General features: G+C 34.6%; 1 non-coding gene across 1 annotated transcript; it reads left to right on the top strand.

Moving 5' to 3' along the window:
* Positions 1-3,714: 3,714 nt before the first annotated feature.
* LOC127116214 (small nucleolar RNA R71) lies at positions 3,715-3,821 on the top strand. Its single transcript, XR_007801185.1, has one exon. It is a non-coding gene; the product is annotated as a small nucleolar RNA R71 (small nucleolar RNA).
* The last annotated feature ends 16,755 nt before the right edge of the window (positions 3,822-20,576 follow it).

Below are 20,576 nucleotides of genomic sequence, written 5' to 3'. Positions count from 1 at the left end.
ACGTCGAAAATCTCTACTTCCAAAATGCCCTTTTGTGGCATCTCGTCACGTCTAGATATGTTTCCTGTGCGTTGACATCTATCACATTTCTTGATGGCCGCATGTACATCCTTCCATATGTTTGGCCAATAAAGACCGGCTTGTAGGATTTTGGAACAGGTCTTGGTTGTACTTGCATGTCCACCATAAGGAGCGGAGTGACAGTGTTGGATTATATTTTCTACCTCTTCTTCAGGTATACACCGACGGAAAATACCATCGGGGCCTCTTTTGAACAGCAAAGGGTCATCCCAGTAATAGTGTTTTATGTCATAGAAGAATCGTTTCTTTTGCTAGTAGGATAAAGTGGGTGGAACTATTCCGGCAACTAAATAATTGACGAGATCAGCGTACCATGGTGTAGCACATATAGCTAAGGTGGTCTCTACCTGTTTATCAGCTTTATTTTCTTCCAAAGTAGCTATAAGTTTATCGTACGAGAAATCATCGTTGGTCGATGTTGTTTCCGGTTCAAGGTTTTCAAGTCTAGAGAGGTGATCTGCTACTACGTTTTCAGTTCCTTTTTTATCTTTGATTTCCAGATCAAACTCTTGTAGCAACAGGATCCACCTTAGGAGTCTAGGTTTAGCATCCTTTTTTGTTAAGAGGTACTTGATAGCAGCGTGGTCGGTGTAAACGATTATTTTAGCTCCGACCAAGTAAGAACGAAACTTATCTAGTGCAAACACTACTGCTAAGAGTTCTTTCTCGGTTGTGGCGTAATTCATTTGTGCTTCATCTAGAGTTCTACTTGCGTAATATATGACGTGAAGCTTTTTATCCTTTCGTTGTCCTAAAACAGCGCCCACGGTATAATCATTGGCATCACACATTATTTCAAATGGTTCATTCCAATCTGGTGTCTGCATTATGGGTGCGGAGATCAATGCTTGTTTAAGCGTTTGGAATGCTTCTAAACATTTATTATCGAAGATGAATTCAGCATCCTTCATCAATAGTTCGGTCAAAGGTTTAGTTATTTTAGATAAGTCTTTAATGAATCTTCGGTAAAAACCGGCATGTCCTAAGAAGCTTCGTACTTCTCTCACAGTTTTCGGAGGTTGAAGGTTTTTGATTACCTCTATTTTGGCTTTGTCTACTTCAATTCCTCTATTTGATATGATATGTCCTAAAACAATTACTTCCATGATATTTTCGAGAAAATCGGCGAATATTGCCATCATGCACCTTTGGAAGGTTGCGGGAGCATTGCACAAGCCAAACGGCATTCGTCTATAAGCGAAAGTGCCAAAAGGACACGTGAATGTTGTCTTTTCTTGGTCATCAGGGTGAATTGGTATTTGAAAGAAGCCTGAGTAACTGTCTAGATAGCAGAAATGAGAATGTTTTGCTAATCGTTCTAACATCTGGTCAATGAATGGTAAAGGGAAATGATCTTTTCGGGTTGCTTTGTTTAGTTTCCTATAGTCAATGCACATTCTCCATCCCGATTCGATTCGTTTGGTTATAGTTTCCCCTTTTTCATTTTCAATAACTGTTATACCTCCTTTCTTTGGTACTACGTGTACGGGACTAACCCATTTGCTATCAGATATAGGATATATGATACCTGCCTCTAATAACTTGGTTACTTCCTTCTTCACTACCTCACTCAGGATCGGGTTTAGTCTCCTCTGATGTTCCCTGGAAGTTTTACAGTCTTCTTCTAGCATGATGCGGTGCATACAAATAAAAGGACTTATTCCTTTAAGATCGGTGATGTTGTACCCTAGTGCGGTTGGATATTTTCTTAAGATATGTAGGAGTTTTTCGGTTTCGAGTTTTCCTAGGTCTGCATTAACTATCACTGGTCGTTCAAGTTCTAAGTCTAGGAATTCATATCTCAGATTTTTGGGAAGTGTTTTCAGGTCTAGGGTTGGTTTCTTAAGGCATTGCGTAGGGTCCGGTGTTATTGCTAAACATTGGTTGAGTTTGTCTTCTACAAGATAGTCAGACAATTTGTCATTTTCTAACTTTGTTTCTTTTATGCATTCATCGATGATATCCATGAAGTAACATGTATCTTCTATTGCAGGTGCTTTCAAAAATTGGGAAAGAATGAACTCAATTTTCTCTTCTCCTACTTCGAAAGTGAGTCGTCCTCGTTTTACGTCTATGATCGCACCGGCAGTTGCTAAGAATGGTCTTCCCAATATAATGGGTGTAACTTCATCTTCTCTAATGTCCATAATTATAAAATCGGTTGGGATGTAGAATTGACCTATGCGCACGGGAACATTTTCAAGAATTCCTACAGGATATCTAACAGAACGATCTGCTAGTTGCACAGACATTTTAGTTGGTCTTAATTCTCCCATTTCAAGTTTCTTGCATATGGATAAGGGCATAACACTAATACCGGCTCCTAAATCGCATAAGGCTTTATCTATGACAAATTTTCCTATGTGACAGGGTATAGAGAAACTACCTGGATCTTTAAGTTTATGAGACATATTCTGGATTATAGCGCTACATTCAGCAGTGAGTGTAACAGTTTCGCTATCTTCAAGTTTCCTTTTATTAGAAAGAATTTCTTTTAAGAACTTAACATATGAGGGCATCTGCGTAATAGCTTCTGTAAACGGGATTGTGACGTTTAATTGTTTCAGTAGGTCAACAAATTTTTTAAATTGGCCCGCATCTTTGGTTTTAATAAGCTTTTGAGGGTAAGGGATAGGTGGTTTATAAGGTGGTGGAGGTACATAAGGTTCTTTCTTTTCTACGGTTTCCTTATTACTCTCTTCCTTTTCCTTAGGTGTACTTTCTTCCTCAGTTGACTTTTTAGAGTTTTGGTTTTCAGTTCTTGGATCTACTGGTCCTTCCACTTCCGTTCCACTTCTTAGTATGATTGCATGAGCGTGGCTTTTCGGGTTAGGTTGGGGCTGTCCAGGAAATGTGCTAGTTGGGGCAGCATTAGGCGCTTGTTGTTGGGCTACTTGTGATATTTGTGTTTCCAGCATTTTGTTATGGGTAGCCAAGGCATCTACTTTATTTGCTAGTTGTTTGATTTGTTCGCTAGTGTGTATATTCTGGTTTAAGAAATCTTTATTGGTTTGCTGTTGAGAAGCTATGAAGTTCTCCATCATTATTTCCAAGTTGGATTTCCTAGGAACATTATTGTTAGGTGCAGATGGGGTCGGCTTTTGATATCCAGGAGGTATATCTGGGGCTTGATTTGGAGCTTGTCCTGGTGCGTATAAAGCATTATTACTCTTATATGAAAAATTAGGATGATTCTTCCAGTTTGAGTTATAGGTGTGCGAGTAGGGATTTCCTTGAGCATAATTCACTTGCTCTTCTTGGATTCCTGTTAGGAGTTGACAATCAGCAGGAGTGTGACCTTGGATTCCACAGACTTCGCAATTCTGAGTTACGACAACCACGGTGGTTGGAGGTGATACATTCAAACTTTCAATTTGCTGGGCAAGGGCTTCCACTTTTGCATTAACATGATCAAGGCTACTTATCTCGTACATGTCACTTTTCGTTTGAGGTTTCTCTACCATTGCTCGGTCGCTTCCCCACTGATAATGGTTTTGGGCCATGCTTTCGATAAGTTGATAAGCATCGACATAAGGTTTATCCATAAGTGCACCACCTGCGGCGGCGTCTATTGTTAACCTTGTGTTGTACAAGAGACCCTTATAGAAGGTATGAATCACTAACCAGTCCTCTAAACCATGGTGTGGACAAAGTCTCATCATGTCTTTGTATCTTTCCCATGCTTCGAAAAGAGACTCGTTATCTTTCTATTTAAATCCATTTATCTGGGCTCTCAACATAGCTGTTTTGCTCGGAGGAAAGTATCGGGCAAGGAAGACTTTCTTCAACTCATTCCATGTTTTGACTGAGTTGGAAGGAAGAGACTGAAGCCATCTTCTAGCTTTATCTCTTAACGAGAAAGGAAAAAGACGAAGTCGAATTGCCTCTGAAGTGACACCATTAGCTTTAACAGTATCAGCGTATTGGACAAATACGGATAAATGAAGGTTTGGATCCTCGGTGGGATTTCCAGAGAATTGATTCTGTTGCACTGCCTGTAGCAGCGAAGGCTTAAGTTCGAAGTTGTTTGCTTCGATTGCGGGTGGAGCAATACTCGAATGCGGCTCATCTTGCGATGGAGCGGCGTAATCTCGAAGCGCACGAGCTGGTTCTGCCATTTCGGGTATTGGTGAAGGAAAAAGATTTTTGAGATCAGGAATTTTGATAGGAGGGAGATTGTTTGCAGCACGATATTCCCGAATTCGTCGTAAGACTCGGAGATATAGTTCGATGTCGTTGATTCGTAAGTAAAACAGCTCGCCTTGGGAGCGAGTGTGTGGCATACAAATCAACGAAAGAAATAAGAAATAAAAATTGTCTTAGTCTCTACAGCGTAACAGAAGAGTTACGATATCGACTAAATAAAAGTCCCCGGCAACGGCGCCAAAAACTTGATCGCGACTTTATGAGTCGATTGGGGTACTAACTGCAAGTGCACAGTTCTATCGCGTAGTTTCAAAAGATATCGATCCCACAGGGACTTATGAATCGATATACCGTTTTCTAAGGTTAGTTCGTAAAGCTAAGGCGGATGATATTTTGATTGTTTGGGGAAAAGTTAAAACTAAAATAAGATCTAGGTTAAATATCAATTAAGCGGATATCGGTATGTAGTTCGTCGTAATTAGGGAATCAAGTCTTCGTTTGTTTCTTGGTTTTAAGATAAATCTTTTCAGTGGAAACCATTGATTAAAAGTCTTCTCTCAAACTCTCGCTCTGTTGAATAGACCATGACTTTAAATTAACGTAGCTGTCACTTATTAGTTAAGTCCAAAATCACTTTTTGAAAACAATAGAACCTATAGAAACTCTTTTTAAGAAAATACTAACCGTTTAAACACCCTCGTCTCAAACTCTCGCTCTGTTGACTTAGATTATATAATTAAATTCAAATGATTAACTCTCGTCCTCACATTTAACTTTTAAAAATACTTTTTGAAAAAGGTTAGAATTTAATTAACTCTAAAAATTGCTTTCGCCCTGATCTAGAATTAATGTCCAATTTACACTGTCCAGTTAAAAACTCAAACTTTCGTTCTATTGATTTTAACTTCTTTAGTCTTTTACTCTCGTACAAAAACCTTGGTATTAAACCTGTAAATTGAGACCATAAAAAGAGTGATTTTATTTTTAAACGTAATTAAACCAACTTAGTTTTGATTCCTTCATTCCGCTTACTTTACATACCGATACCTAAATAAATTAGTCGGACATGCTAAACAGATCTAAACAATCATCATGCTTAAATAAATCCATCTCAGACCAACAATATAAATAAACAATAATGCAGGGCATATATAAATTCAAACAATAATTAAAGTACCTGAATAATTAATGGCAATCTTGAACACTCCACCACAGACCGGTTGGATTTGTTCTTGAATTCTTCAACCGGACGGGAAAATCAAAGTGAAGGAATTAAAATCTAGAGTCTAACGTAAGGTTAGATCCAGTAAAAGATACACAATAGTTTCCGGTGTAGAAACTATTGTGTGAAAAATTAATTAAGTGCTAAAAGATTTTGCTGGAAAAGGAAATAAAAATTTGCAAATAAAGTAAAAACTGTAAAAAGGTAATGCTGTAAAGTATGCTTGCACGGCCGGAAGAGAAAAAGGGACGAAGAAGAGAGAGCTTTAGGGTTGGAAGGAAGTGACTATTTATACTAGTCTACTTGTAACGGTTTCCACAGCTTTCACGTTCCAAGAGTCAAGCGTAACAATAGGCTTCAACGTGCCTCTGTTGCGCTTCTGAAGCCAAAAATATAGGAGAATGGTGTGACGTCCGTCACACCATGTGTTACGCTCGTAACACAAGGCAGCAGGGCGTGACGCTCGTCACACCATGTGTGGCGCTCGTCACAGGCTCAGCGCTAGTACTTTTAGGCTGGGCTTTGGTTTGGTGAAATTGCTTCTCTTCATTTCTTATTGCACCTCCTTTTCTTCCTTTTTCACATGTGCTTCAAATAAGCTACCTGAGATAAATAGAAGGAAAAATATCAAGTAGTATCGAATAAAATGAAATAAATTGAACTGAATAATAATATAATTTAATTAAATCGAGTCCAAAAATGTGATATTATTTCATGTTATCAATAACTTGTTCAAGTGATTAAACAAGCTCTAAATGGTGTCTAGAGAGGATTTGTCGTATTTGTTTGGAAGATACACGTGGGGAATAAGTTTGGTTAGAGAACTAGCAAAAATAGTGTGTTTTAGAAAATTGTAATGGAATGAGAGTTTGATGAATTGTTGATGGGTAATTCTTGTGTGTTTTGAGGCTTAAGGGATCCCTCTATTTATAGGGAAAACTTGGGTATTGGAACTGGTTAGAAACAAAAGTTGTGAAGTTATGGTTTTTGTTGAGAATGAATGAGAAGTTTGCATGAATTGTAGAGTTTCAAGGAGTTTGTCATGTTTTCCTAGCCTCTAAAAGGTTGCTTTTGATCACTTAAGATTGTTTGTGATCTTTAGGGACAAGTTTCAAGGGTGAAAGAGTGAGTTGTTGGCGTTGCTTTATCAGAGTAGTAATGTGACCTTTTGCAAATTCATCCATAAATGGTATCATGCAATGGACAAAACCTCAATTCCTTGTGTAATGCACTTAGGATTCATATAAACATCTGATTATGGTGAGATTTATACACAAAAGGACCTGCAATCAAGGGATTTGCACATTTGAAATGGTTTTCCTCCAAGAATTCATCATCAACATGATTTGAAATTCAAGTTTGGAACCCTAACTTCCCATTTTCGAAACTCATAGCTCATGCATGGGAAAAAATATACTTGTACTTTTTGAAAAGTCCCAGACATGCTCTATAACTGTCATGTTTTGAGTTTTTTCCGAATCAAAGTAGATCATGATGAAAACTGGCTGTAAAGTTTATTACTTTTTACGGGTCAAAGTTGACTTGAAAATTTTCTAAGTGTTTCAACTTGAGACACCAACTTTATGGTCTCATAACTCAAAATCCTTGCATTTTTAGGGAATCAACCCTCTAGTACAAAGTTAAAGTATGGAACAAGAAATAAAATGGCTGCTTGGATTGGAAGTTATGTCTGGATAAAGTAGTGCACTTGAACATGAAATTCGTGGACTTAGTGAAATTTTCAATGTCTTCAAGATTGCCCTTTTTGCAAGTAACCTCAATTCTCTTGATTTTTCTTGATCAAATTCATCAATTAAACATATCTTCATGAAATTTAACTTGAGAAGTTCATATTTGATCATAAATCTCAAAAGTCAAAGGTTTGACTTTATAGTGCATTGGTTGTGTATCAGATGAATTAGAATTTATTGATCTTCGATGAATTCAAACTCTTGAGCCAATTGAACATCATGGATGGGATCTAAGTATGTAATTGAGTATGTTGAGTCATGTATCAAGGCTTGAGATCATGTCTTGATCAAAGTTCTCAGATGAAATTGAATGTTGCTGAGAAATCCTAAATGGTGAGCCAAATGAAAATAAAGCTTGATGCACTTGTGATTAGACCATAATACACTTATTTGTTGATGGAGAGAGATATATTGAGTATGTGAGAACTTGATTTATTGATGATCAATCCAACACTTTGATTGATCAATCCTTTGAGCTCTTTGAGGGAAACCCTAATTCACAAATGAAACAAATCGGGCATATCTTGATCTTGAGGTTAACTATGCATGAATGATGTCTAGGATGCAAATGATTATGAAATCTAGGGGTAAAATTTGAGGTGTGACACCACCATTGGGTTAATTCCGTCCTCCAAGTATATTGTTAAACCATAAGTCCACCATATCAATAACCTCCTCTGTAACCTGAATCTCGTGGATAAGTTTGTTGCTCCCGCTATTCATGTTGAGAGAAGGATCTGAAATTGGAACAAGAGAACAACAATATAAAACAACAACAACATACAACAAAAAAACCGTAAACTCTCGAACAAGAAGAGAATCATGTGAAACATAAAAACAATATACACGAATAAAAATAACAAGGAAGAAGAAGAATACCTTTATGCATGAAGTGAGAGGTAATGACGAAGTAGAAGAGAGAAAATATGTGCTAGTGTTTTATTGTGATAGATACGGCGATACTGTCAAGAAGCAGGAGCTAATTCGCTTATATTATATATGAGTAAACAATTTCACCACGGTTGTATTCAAAAATCGTGATGAAATGTAATGAATTTCATGACGGTTCACATTAACAACCGTGGTGATATGTATTTTAATTTTAATTTATATATTATAATTATAAGGACAACATTAATTGTAACAAAAAAGTAGAAATTTTTTGGAGCTGGGATTCGAACCCTGTCAGTACATAAATGTATAATCACTATTTATTAGTTTGACCGTAGTGCAATGTATTTTCGTAAATATAAATGAATAAAACGCGTCCAAAAATGAGGTATTACCACGGTTAACAATCAGACCATTATAATTTAGTGCGACGAAAGGTCTATTTTGTAGTAGTGTATTTATTTAATTGAGGTTTGTAGGGAATTCCTAATTGGTCAAATGTGTTCTTCCAATTTTGGAAGTTGGAAGGAAACCATTGTATTCTCTTATTTACTCAAAATAGTGTCGAGACAATTAGTCTTAGGCCAAATGTTACCTAGATTTATTATTTATACTGATAAACATATTTCCCCTTTTGAAAAACCTTTATTTTATATTTATAAATAATTAAATTAAATACTTAAATGAAAAATAATGATTAATATTATAATATAAAGTTAAAATACATAACAATTGATAAGAAAATCAATGACCCATCTGATTGAAACGCCCCCCGTTTCACATCCAGATGTGTTAGCCTGTCTTCACGGTCTCCCACGATTTCCCTAAGGTGTTTGGGGTCTTTGAGGGTGACATGATGCAATGGTGGCTTGTGTGAAGGTCCGGTGGAAGATCCAACGGTGTTTGATAGATTTGACATTATTTCTCCCCAATAGTTGGGGGATTGTCGCCAACAGCGCTCCCGTCATTGAGTTTGGTGCCCATGATGTCGTAGTTGGATCATTGTATTTGGGTGGTTTGTGGACGGTATGGTTGCCCGAATTGGGACATTGAATCGTTTTGGAAATGAAGCAATGATTTATATGGTGTACTAAAGTTAAATAATGGTTGGATATTATGGCGTTGAGATGTTTGAGTGTTCATTAGTGAGGGGCTACGATGGCATGACATTGAATCGTATGAATCATTCGGGCTATAGACTATTGTGGTGGTTGCGTATGGTTGTTGGTGGTTAGGATTTGATTCCTGGTTTTGAGTTTGGGTGTGTGGCATGAATTGGTTGTGAGGTTGGGTGTTTGGTGGTTGGTTGTATATGGTAGGGTGATGGTGTGAGGCTGGTAGTTGGGTTTGGGTGGGTTGACATTATTCTTAGGTGGGGTTTTGTTGTTGGGCGTTTTATGACGAAGCTCGTTGGCGTGGATTAATCAAATACCTTGCTCAAACACAAACGGTGGCGTTGTAATCGACCTAAACCATGTCATATAATGTTGAGTTGGTCTAGCACCATATATGACTAGTTCGTTTAAGATGTGTTGTTGTCGATTCGTCCAATGACGACACATCTCTTTTGCGAAGTCTCTCCTATCGGAATAATCCCATTGGCCATCGACTCTTTGTTGATGTCAATCTCCCAAACACGTTGGAGGTTCTGGAATTTATTGTTGCATGCCGAACTGCAGTTTTACATGGTCACTCTGGTGCACTCCACAGTAGTGAACCGGATGATTGGTGTTTTTTGTCCAAATTGCATCGTCATCATGGTTAACTTGATGATCAAGACCCAGATACGACCTCCTGATGAATTGTATAAGAATTTGACATGATTAGAGGATATGTAATTGGATAATTTTTTTTAAAATCAAATGTAGAGTTGTTTAGTAGTAATACATCGTCTGGTCCAATGTGGTCTAAAAGATTGCGATAGACTACTACAACGTGTTTGGGATACCTGGTGTAGTTCATCCCTTTAACTGACCACATAGATTGAAAAGATTAAAAATATATTAGTTACAATTAGTTGTACTATAAAGTCTAATAAATTAGAAGATTTAATATAAACTTACTTTGTTGCATAGGGGAATGTGAATGACTTCTCGTTGACCGGGGCGAGTGACGACAGTCTTGACCAACCTCATGCTTGTAGCAAATAGGCGCAAGAATAAAACATACAAGTATTTTTTTTGGCATTTTTGCACAACAAACTATATAGATAGGAAAAAACACCTGAACCCCAATTATATGTGCCCACTTTATTTATGTTTCGTAACAACGGCAAATACATAACATTTACCGTATTACGAGTACTTTTAGGAAATAAAAAATTAGCAAATAGAATCATAATATAACACTGAGCTTTAATTATCTTTTCATACTCGCTAGATTCTTCGTTTAATGTTATACTCGACAGATGCAGTAAGGTGGATCGACAATATTCCATTGGAGAAGTGGACTAGGGCATACGACAACGGTCAACGATGAGGCCACATGACAACAAATCTTGTGGGAAAATATCATCACAAACAAATACAACACATAAACAACAACACAAGAAACTATAACAAATAAAATATCATCACAAATAAATACAACATAGAAACAACATAACTATGCAATAACAACCATCGAAACAAATTTGTGAGGAGTATACATCATCCTGTGAATGTCTTTGTCAGTTTTAATATCCATCCATAAACGAACTTCTCCATTTTGGTTGAACGTCGTATCAAGCCATTGAATGTTTTTGATTATTTCACCATCTGCAAAGTTTTCATCTAACCAACGGTTCAAGGTCCTGTTAAGATATTCGAATGTATCAACATTCCAAAGTTGGATCTTCATCGGAGGTTGCACTGCTAAAAAGATTAAATCGATATTTCTCTTGTGAATATATGGACACAAGTATGAATATGCAGACATTTTAAAGAAAATTAAAGGAGATTGAAGGAAAATGGAAAGAAGGTAAGAAGTTGTGTGAAAAATTATGGGAGAGATGTTATATTTATAATAGATGAGTGGTGGAGCATTGACGTACAGACATGAATACATGCATGCACCATTGCTTGTGGCGCTCACACATGGCTACACATGCATGTGACGCCTTCACATGCATGCACCCAAGTCATTAGCGCCTCTGTTCAATAAAAAACAGACGCGTCAGTCCAACTGACGCATACTTCCTGAAATGTGGTTATTTTCGTAACTATTTTAAAAATAAATTATTTTAAAATTTTAATTAAAAAATATAATTATTTAAAAAAAATTATATGTATGACCTTTCAAGCATGCAATGCAAAAGTAAACAATAAAATATAGCGGCCTTCCACAAAATGGTAAAGGTCTAGAAAACAATTTAGTGGCAATTCCAAAATTCCTTAGCAGGGCTCTCACATATGTAATCTACTTTTAGTTGGGTGACTCCTAAATAAGAGTGAGAATAGATCGAACTAGGTTATATCAAATCTAAGTAAATTTCAGTTTATTCTATAGTCTGTCGAAAACTATTTTTTAAGCTTGAGACTGATCTTTTCAAAAGGTGTGATTAATCTAATATTTTAAATTTAATTTATATTTAAATATATGTTAATAAACAGTTGTATTAATATTTAAATAGATTAATAAATTTAAAAGAAATGAAACTAAATATATATTTACGTTAACTTATCTGAACTTAATAGTTATATAAATTTGTTGAGACAATTTTATTGAGTATTTACGAAAATTATTTATGACATTGTTTATAGTATTTTTTAAATTTATTTTGAGATTAATTGTTATGCACTGTCAGTCTAAAAAGTTTTACACTATCAAAGCATTACAATCATCCGTTTGTATTACTTTTTAAATGTTTAAAATAAAAGTCAATCCTTTCAAATATATCAATAGTTATAATTAACTGATAGTGTAAAAACTCTTTATACTGTCAATGTATATCAATTAAATTCATTTATTTTTACAAGTCCTTCAAAATATTTAAACTCAAGTTAAAATAGAAAATACAATATAATAATAAATTTATTTATATTTATTTAAATAATTCGGTTAAATAGGTTTAAAAAATTTTATACCTTTGACCTAATCTTTTAACTAAATAAACCTTTAAAAAAATTAAATCTTTTATTTTTAAGAAAATGGGGCCTGTTTCGTGCCTTAAAAAAGATTTGGTTTTTTCAAATAAATAAACCCATGTAATCTTATGTGAATTCTTACAATCACGAATAATACAAGGCCAACCACGATTTCTCTAGATAAATGTACCAAGTTTATGCATCCAAGGAGAATTTTACTTAGATAATAAATTACTCTTTCTTTTCAATTTAAATTCTCTAGAAAAAGCAAGCTTCTAATTGTAATCGTCCATGCTAATCCTATTTAACGAGAGGCATCACGATCATATGGTTGACTACATTCATTTTCTTTGATAATTGGCTAATGTATTCTTTTACGTATTAATTTTTAGTTTATATCTATGTAACTTAAAATCTTTAAGTATTTTGTTGATTTTGTTCATGATGAGATAAAGTTACTTTGTTAGATATGTGAAGTTTAATGAATTAGTAATCTTTTGAATATTATGAATGAATTGTCTTGATATATTTTACTCATGTGAATTTATGTCATATATTTATTTCTTTGTCTGACCACTTTGAGAGTAGATAACATCTTGTTAATGTTAAGAGATTCTTTGACAAGTGAAACTCATAAGATTATATAGTTGAAAATAGTAGGATAGGGATACTCACATGATTAGCTACTTTAGACATAAATAGCTACAATCATAGAGGATATTCATAATAAAACCAAACATGCATTAAAGTTACAAGTGAGGCTTAAAGATTTGTCCACTTTATTGTATATGTTACTGATGTTATAGAGATACACCATAAGATCACGTTCTGACCTCATAAGATCACGTTCTGACCTCATCTGTCATGACAGAACATATCAAAAGCATACGTCAAATGAATTCATTAACTGAATCATTATCCAACATAATCTTTTTCTCTGAGTTAACCTTTAATTATCTTCTCTATTTTTTCCACTTTCTTAATCATGTGACACATGCCATTATTTTATCACATTTGCCCGTGTTTATTTTATAATTTCTTGTATAAAATCATTATGCTTAACACCGTCTATATGGGATCAACACTTTTTCTTATCACTTGATACTAATTTGACCGTGTGCACTTGCACATACAAAAATTAACCACCAAATTTTTGACGTCATTATTGGAGATTGTTTCATTAACATTTTGATTTTTCATTGAAGTTTGTAAAATTTACATTTGAGCATTTGATCTTTTATGTCATGTTGTGACACCACTGGTGTATGAAAGTGTTGTATCTACAAGTTGATTTCTCCAAAATGAAGGTCATTCAAACCACTATTTTGGCTGTTCAATTGACTGAAATACACAATATGCTAAAGTCCTTTGTGATGTCACCTTATGTGACAGTTCCTGCACCACTAAATGTCATGACATATGAATATGATTTTACTTGTGGAGGATGGATGAATCACCTTAGTTCTGCTCCTAATGCAAATGTGACAACGGATGGAACTAACCAGATGGAGTTTATCACTATTATAAAAAGTGCTTTTAACGTCGGATGCGAAGTATATTTTACCTTGGCTGTAGTACCGAGGTAACGAAGGACGTCATGAAAAATAACGGCTTATCACCTCGAATTTTTTAAACACCAAGGGATAAATTAATTTGAACATGGGTTTCCCCAACATTTGCATTTTTATTATTTACAAAACTAGCGCCTCATACATCTCGATTTACAATAAAATCGAGGAGTAAGATATATGTTTTTTTAATTGAAATTTATTACATTTTTTACACATAAAATAAATAAAAATATTTTTTTACAAACTACAATGTGCCCATAATATTACATTATTTACATAGAATATTAAAATAAAAATTAATTTATCCCTGAAGATCATATATTGGATCTTCAACTCCTTGATATTTTGGCAAGATCAAATGCTTCACCTTGCAGTTATTTGTTTCTGATATAAAACAAAAAAAAAAGTTAGAAAAATAAATGATTTTCTACTCAAATGAATATTTAAAAACACAAACCTTGAACCCAAATAATTTTTGGCACTTGCAATCAATCATAGATAACTCTTAATGACAAAAGTTAATGTGGATGATATAGATAGTTTCAAGCATTTCATGACGTTTCTTTATCAATTATAAATATTATAAAGCCTTTATAATGAAAAAAAATTAGGTTTCATGTAGATCACTAATGGTAGTGTCTTAAGCGTTGATAATCATGAAATGGACGAAAAAGATTTGTTTAAAGACGATGATCAATATCTAAAATTATCACGTTAAGTTATCCTTTCGGTTTTGTTAAAAACCGAAGTGAACGTGATTTTTTTTAAAAAGATTATATTGTTTACACAGAATATTGAAAATCAATAATACAACAAAAGAATAATTTTGGTGTAAGTTATGTGTTCCAAATATTGCACGCATTCAATTTCTAGGAGTTATCTGTTTCAGCCATTGAATGCATCCAACTTCTAAAGGAATTATATGTTCCAACATTGACAAAAATGTTTTTCTGCACTTGTAATCCATCATAGAGAACTTTTTCAAGCTTCTAAATACAACAACAACAACAATACCATTTTGTGAGATGGATCCCAAAAGAATGATGTGTTCGAGTTTTGAGTGGCTATATATAAGTTAGAAGTAGGGTAAAATTTGTTTAACGAGTGCTTTTATAATAAAATATGATTATCTTATCCCTCGGTTATTAAGAAAATCGACGAAATATATCATTTAGTTTACAAAAACTAATTATAATAAAAAAAAGTTCCTGAATTGTTTTTCTTCTTAGATTTTTTGAATAATCAAGATAATAAGTTGATTGTCCCATCGGTTTTGTTAAAACCGAGGTAATATGTGGTTTCTAATTATTTTTTTTGCTAAATGTCCTTCTACTCTACTACCAATTGAAAAAAAATTGTATTAACTTCTAATGTCAAATCACTGTCCAAGAGAGAAACAATTGAAAACGCTTACTTGAGGTGACAAACATCTCTTGTTATTCCTTACTAAGAACATCAAAGTTAATCTTTCTCTTACCATTTTTAACTTCTTAAAGAAAATGATAATCATCTCTAGGGAGGAAATGACTTTTCTCATACCATATGAAAGAGTTCTTTCTGAATTTTTTTCTAAATTAGAGATAGTTAATAGTGATATTGTTGAAGTTGAGTGGAGTCAAAATTTTGAATATGTGTAATAGTTATTTGTTGTCCTGTTTTTAATTAATGAAATATTTCTTTTCATATTATTGTCTATTCGTTTTTATTGATAACAAAACTTCTGAAAATTACTAATTAATAAAAAAATAAGGGAAGATTGAAAAGCGCCAAGGGATAAATCATTGAAAAAAAATCTTAAATGCACTTTATAAGAATTCGAACTGTATTCCCTTATAGCTATATTCACTCGGTTTTCAAAAACACCGAGGTAACAGGTTTATTATTTTTTTATGGAGAAAAATTGGCGCTCACTTATAGCTATATTACCTCGGTTTTAATAAAACCGAGGGAAAAAGTTGTTGTTTTTTTATATATAAAAAATCAAACATGTCTCTCCTAGGACCTATACGCTTGGTTTTTGGCATGTTTGAGGTGAAAGTTTCGTCATAAAAAGTGTTCTTTATCGTAGTGTATTTTGATAACTTTCATGCACGAAACTATGTTGCAATTTCAAGCTCAAAGAGAGAGTATAAAAAATTTGGTGACTCAAATTGATCAAATTGTTATTGCTCTAAGAAGAAGATGAAACCAAAGAATATTGTTGTCCAGGAGGCGACATTTGTCATGCCTCCTGAGGGTAAAGAAAGTTGGATGAAGGAAGTAGAGAAAAAAGTTCCAACAATCTTGAACGAGAAAAATCAACAGACTTGTAGTCTGACAGATATTTCTCACTTAACCTACCAACTATTTCATGATTAATTTTAATTTTAAATTCTTAGTTACTATCTTGTTTTATCGTGCCATAACCCATCAGGCTAACAGTGAGAACATTGTTCTTACTTTAAATTTGAGGATGACACCTTTTTATTGTTGTTTGATTTTAATTTCTTTTGAATTAAATAATTTTATGTGTGTGTAAATGAATGTTAAAAAAATTAATTCTTTTTTTTTTACATTCATGTTTGTCAACTTCTATCATATTCGACTTTTAATCTTTTAAGTATATCTTTTTAAACTTCAAAGAATTTCTATCATCTTTCTAAAACGTTAGATTATATTTTCTACCATCTTCGAACCATTTTGTTATTACCAAATTATACATGAATCTCGCTTGAAGTCTCTTTTCTAAATCTTTGAATTTCGATAATAGAAAATTGTTTGTAAAATTCCATATTTAATTTATCAAATGATTAGTTTAAAAAGGATCTAAACACAATGAAAGTGGTCCAATCTATAGCAAATAATGGATTGAAGGAATGGAGCTAGCTGTCGATTTTGTTGGACTTCAATTGGCTCTACATCAATTGAAATGCATATAATAGGAACAAATGAAGCAAGAGGGCCAAACTAAATAACATAAAATCCAACAAACAACATGCAATAGTAGATATTCGATCGTACGTAGGCACATAAAACAAAACTTGTTAAATCAAAATTTCACCGTATCTTTCTCTTTTTCAATCAATAATGCAACATGAGAAGCCACGCTATCTACCTTTGGTTGAACATCAAGAATCGTCCCCCACACCTCATGACCCTCCTCTTCCTCTTAACGAAAAGGACTATCATGCATCTAATATTGTTGCAGTTGAAAGAGAAAGAAAGAAGAGGGGGCTCCACTTTCTTTCTACAAAAAATTCATCACAGATTTCTGTTTCTTTCTAATTATTGCCATTTCTTTGTAGCTATATGACAAAAATTAATTTGTCCACAAATACGACAAGGTACTTAAAACATATGCCTTGATATGTGTGCTTTTTTTTATTCTTGCTAACTTATATGCGATGAATTTCAATGTGTTGAACGTGATTGGTTAATCTTTATAATGCGGAGATACCTTCTTTTTTTATGTTTTTTCTCCAAATCGAATATTTGCGGCAAGAGTCCACATAAAGGGAAAGTTACAAAAGTCTTCAACTAGTAATAACTCATAGCTTCTTAATTACAACAAAAATATGGTGTAGAGTAAAAAGAAAAGTAGCATACAAAATAATCGAAATAGGGATGTATTCATGTGGAACTAATATTTGTGAAGTGTTAATGGAGGCCGTCGTAGAATTTGGTGAAGTGTTGATGGAGGTCGTCGTAGAAGTTCTCTAGAATGACGACAAGAGTCTTCGATGATGGCGAAGGGGTCTATATGTAAGGTTAACACTTCAATGCTCAAGCTGTGAGGTAAAATGTGTAACTTACAAGAATGAATGAAATCATACTTTGGTGCACGTGATCTTATTTATAGGGATGGTTAAAATCGCCATCGGCGGGTGCAACATGAAATACGGGAGTCCGTTGCATTTATTCCAATGGTTGCAATGACCATATGATCAGGGTCCATGTGTGTAGCCTTTTGCCGGGAGTTTACATATTCATCATATTTAGATAGCCGAAACTCTAGAGTTGGCCTTTAAAATTGGTCGGTCTTATTAGATCGTTTTATTGGTCGATACAAGTTCCCCTAAGCCCTTGCTACAGGGTAATGGGTTATGACTATTATAGAAGTGTTCAGACCGTTCTCCATAATGATCTTGTTCATACTTTTGAGGTCCCCGAGCGATCATCTGAGTTAGGGAAGAAACATATGGCATATTGAGCTGGAGTAGATAACCTCGAGAACACGCATTAAATGTTTATCTTGTAACTAAAACATTTTTTAACATAATTATTCAACATGACCCTAGGCTTCTAGGGTATGGGGATGGTGACGCAGCTATAACACTTGAGTGCACTCGAGTGTCGTCATGGAATTAAGGTTAATTTTGGACCATTGATTGCGTCTCCTGGTGTTTTGTTTATTCTTTAGTGTAAATTTGCACTCCTAGGTTGTTTATAAATTGACATGATGCAATGAGTTTCTCCTTTTGCTTTCTTCGCACTAGAGTTACATATCTCAAGTTTTTTTCTTTATGACTTGTGCAATTTGCTAGAGATCTCCTTATTTATTTCGATCTTCATCTTCATTCGTATAACATTTATGGATCTTTGGTGGTTTTGTTCTTGTTTGTTCAACTTGAACTCTGCATTTTCCTCAAGGTAACATTCTCTCTTTCTCTCTATATACTTTCAGTTATTTCCATTTATTTCTAGTCATCGCCAACATAGGAAATTCAAACAGTCTCTTCTTAGACTTGTCGTGTGATGATGAGATAAGTGGCAACTCCTCTCGAAATGAAGTGATAAACCCAAAATTATTTGAGGTGTCTCCTTTAGTCATGAGTTATCCTTCTGTGGACTTTATATAGATTAGTTATAGTTTGATACAATGAATGGGTTCAAACGAAGACACTGAATAGTTAAAGGGTCTTCAAGAAGTGGAAAATCTCAAAATGAGTGTGGTTGAAGTGGAGAAAATCTCTCTCTTTTTAGGATTGATATTAGAGAAGTTGGTTAAAGTTTTCCCTTCTTTGATCTCCATGTGCCAAACCCGAAGACCATATGGCCATATAAGGATGAGTTGCATGCACATGTTTACGTTAAGTCCTTTAAGTTCCAACATCACTGCAAACCAAGTGATAGTGAGTTTAGATGATGGATAGAGTCTTAATTATGTTCCAACATGTATGACCATTATTTTTTGAATTGTTGATAGTGAAAGGTAAATAGTATGGATGATACAATGGGCTCTCGAACTCCCTTTTGACGCATATCAGTAACCCCGAGTTGAATAAGATGTCATGAGTATAATGTCAATCTTCAGGGAGGCACATCAAATAGAGAATTCCTACCGGGATGTAGGTCCATTTTCCAACTGAGCGGTTTCATACGTAGATCCTCGTAAGAGATTATGAAGTCACTTTGACGGGTGCAAGTTTCCCTTTCACGAATGCTTGTTCTCTCTACAATGGGATTCAATATTCCCTTCAACGAGTTTGAAGTAAGGGTTATCAATCATTTGAAAGTTTCCACTTCAAAAATTCACCCGGCGAGTTCTGCTTGGGTCAAGGTCTTTCAGCACTAGTGTGAATGTATGAATTGTTTCCACACTCTAAACATCATCATTCACCTTTCCAACATACAAGGTTCCTTGGCCATGGAGGACCGGAAACAAGGATTTATTTCTTCAGACAAGTGAAGAAAATGTTTGAAGCTTATATGGAGAATTTAAATTTTTTTAAGGATATATATTATTTAGTTACCCCTCCTCAGTCGCAAAGCCCATGAGAGTTTGTGTGTGTTTTCGGAGAGTCCTATGGATAATAGAGACTGTCATTCATGGTGCATCTTGTTTTATCTTTAAATACTCCGGAGGGTCCAAAATATGTAGAGAAGTTTGCTAAGTACTTGAGGAATAATCAATTTCTAGAGGGTCCGAGTATGCATGTGTTAAAATCTTTTGATCTGTCTCCAAAAGAGGAAGGTTTGAATACCAAACTTGTTGCATTTTAGAAAGGCCTAGGTTTTATAGATAGATTCGGTCATTCTGATGGTCAGGTACCAAAGCAAAAGATATGTTATATCTAAACCCAATTGTTAGTAAAGGTGATCCCTAAAAAAAGAGACAGAGAATAGTTGGTGAGGAGAGAAATTTTTAGCTTAGTCATTATTTTCATTTTTGCATGTTTTCCTTTACATATTTATCATTTGTTTTTTCATGTAGATAACATGAGTATCTTCAATGAGATATTTCAAATGAGCAAAGGTCTCAACAAGAACATTCCCTTTGCTCCGCATCCACCTCCGTAGAAGACACGGAAGGTGCCTGCGTAGGCTTACAAAGAGATTAAACAAGAAAGTCATTAGTAAGGTTTCACTACTACAAAAATTGCTTTTAACGTTGGACGCAAAATGCATTTGACCTCAGCAGCTTTGTTTTATGGTTGGGCATCTTTAGTGGGTCGAGGACTTCCAGGGGGAGTTGGTTGCTTTGGCTCTTCTTATTCAAAGGTATTCGCTAGTGAAGTGTCGTCCATGTTCATTTGGTTCTTCTCTTCTTCTGCAAATATTGAAAAGTTTGATTCATAAAGGGAAGTTTTCCCAATCGATTGGTGAGAGGTGTTGTCATCAGCCTCTGCGGGTTTGTTGACTTCGTCGATAATGGTTCCGGTAGCAGTGGGTTGATGTACTGGTGAGTTGTTGGTTGCAGTTGGTTTTTTAGTGAGTGAAAACATAGGTTGTATTGAGGGTTTGTCCTACAAAAAATTCAAGCGCGAATACTCAATATAAAAAATTGTGAGAAGGATAAAAAATAATGGATTTACCTTTAAGGTATTCACGTCGGGGATGGAATTAGCACTCTCATTCGAGGCCAATTTCC

This window comes from Lathyrus oleraceus, chromosome 1 (genome assembly GCF_024323335.1).
Source record: "Lathyrus oleraceus cultivar Zhongwan6 chromosome 1, CAAS_Psat_ZW6_1.0, whole genome shotgun sequence".
Taxonomy (NCBI): domain Eukaryota; kingdom Viridiplantae; phylum Streptophyta; class Magnoliopsida; order Fabales; family Fabaceae; genus Lathyrus; species Lathyrus oleraceus.
This window is presented reverse-complemented; position numbering and strand designations above follow the sequence as displayed.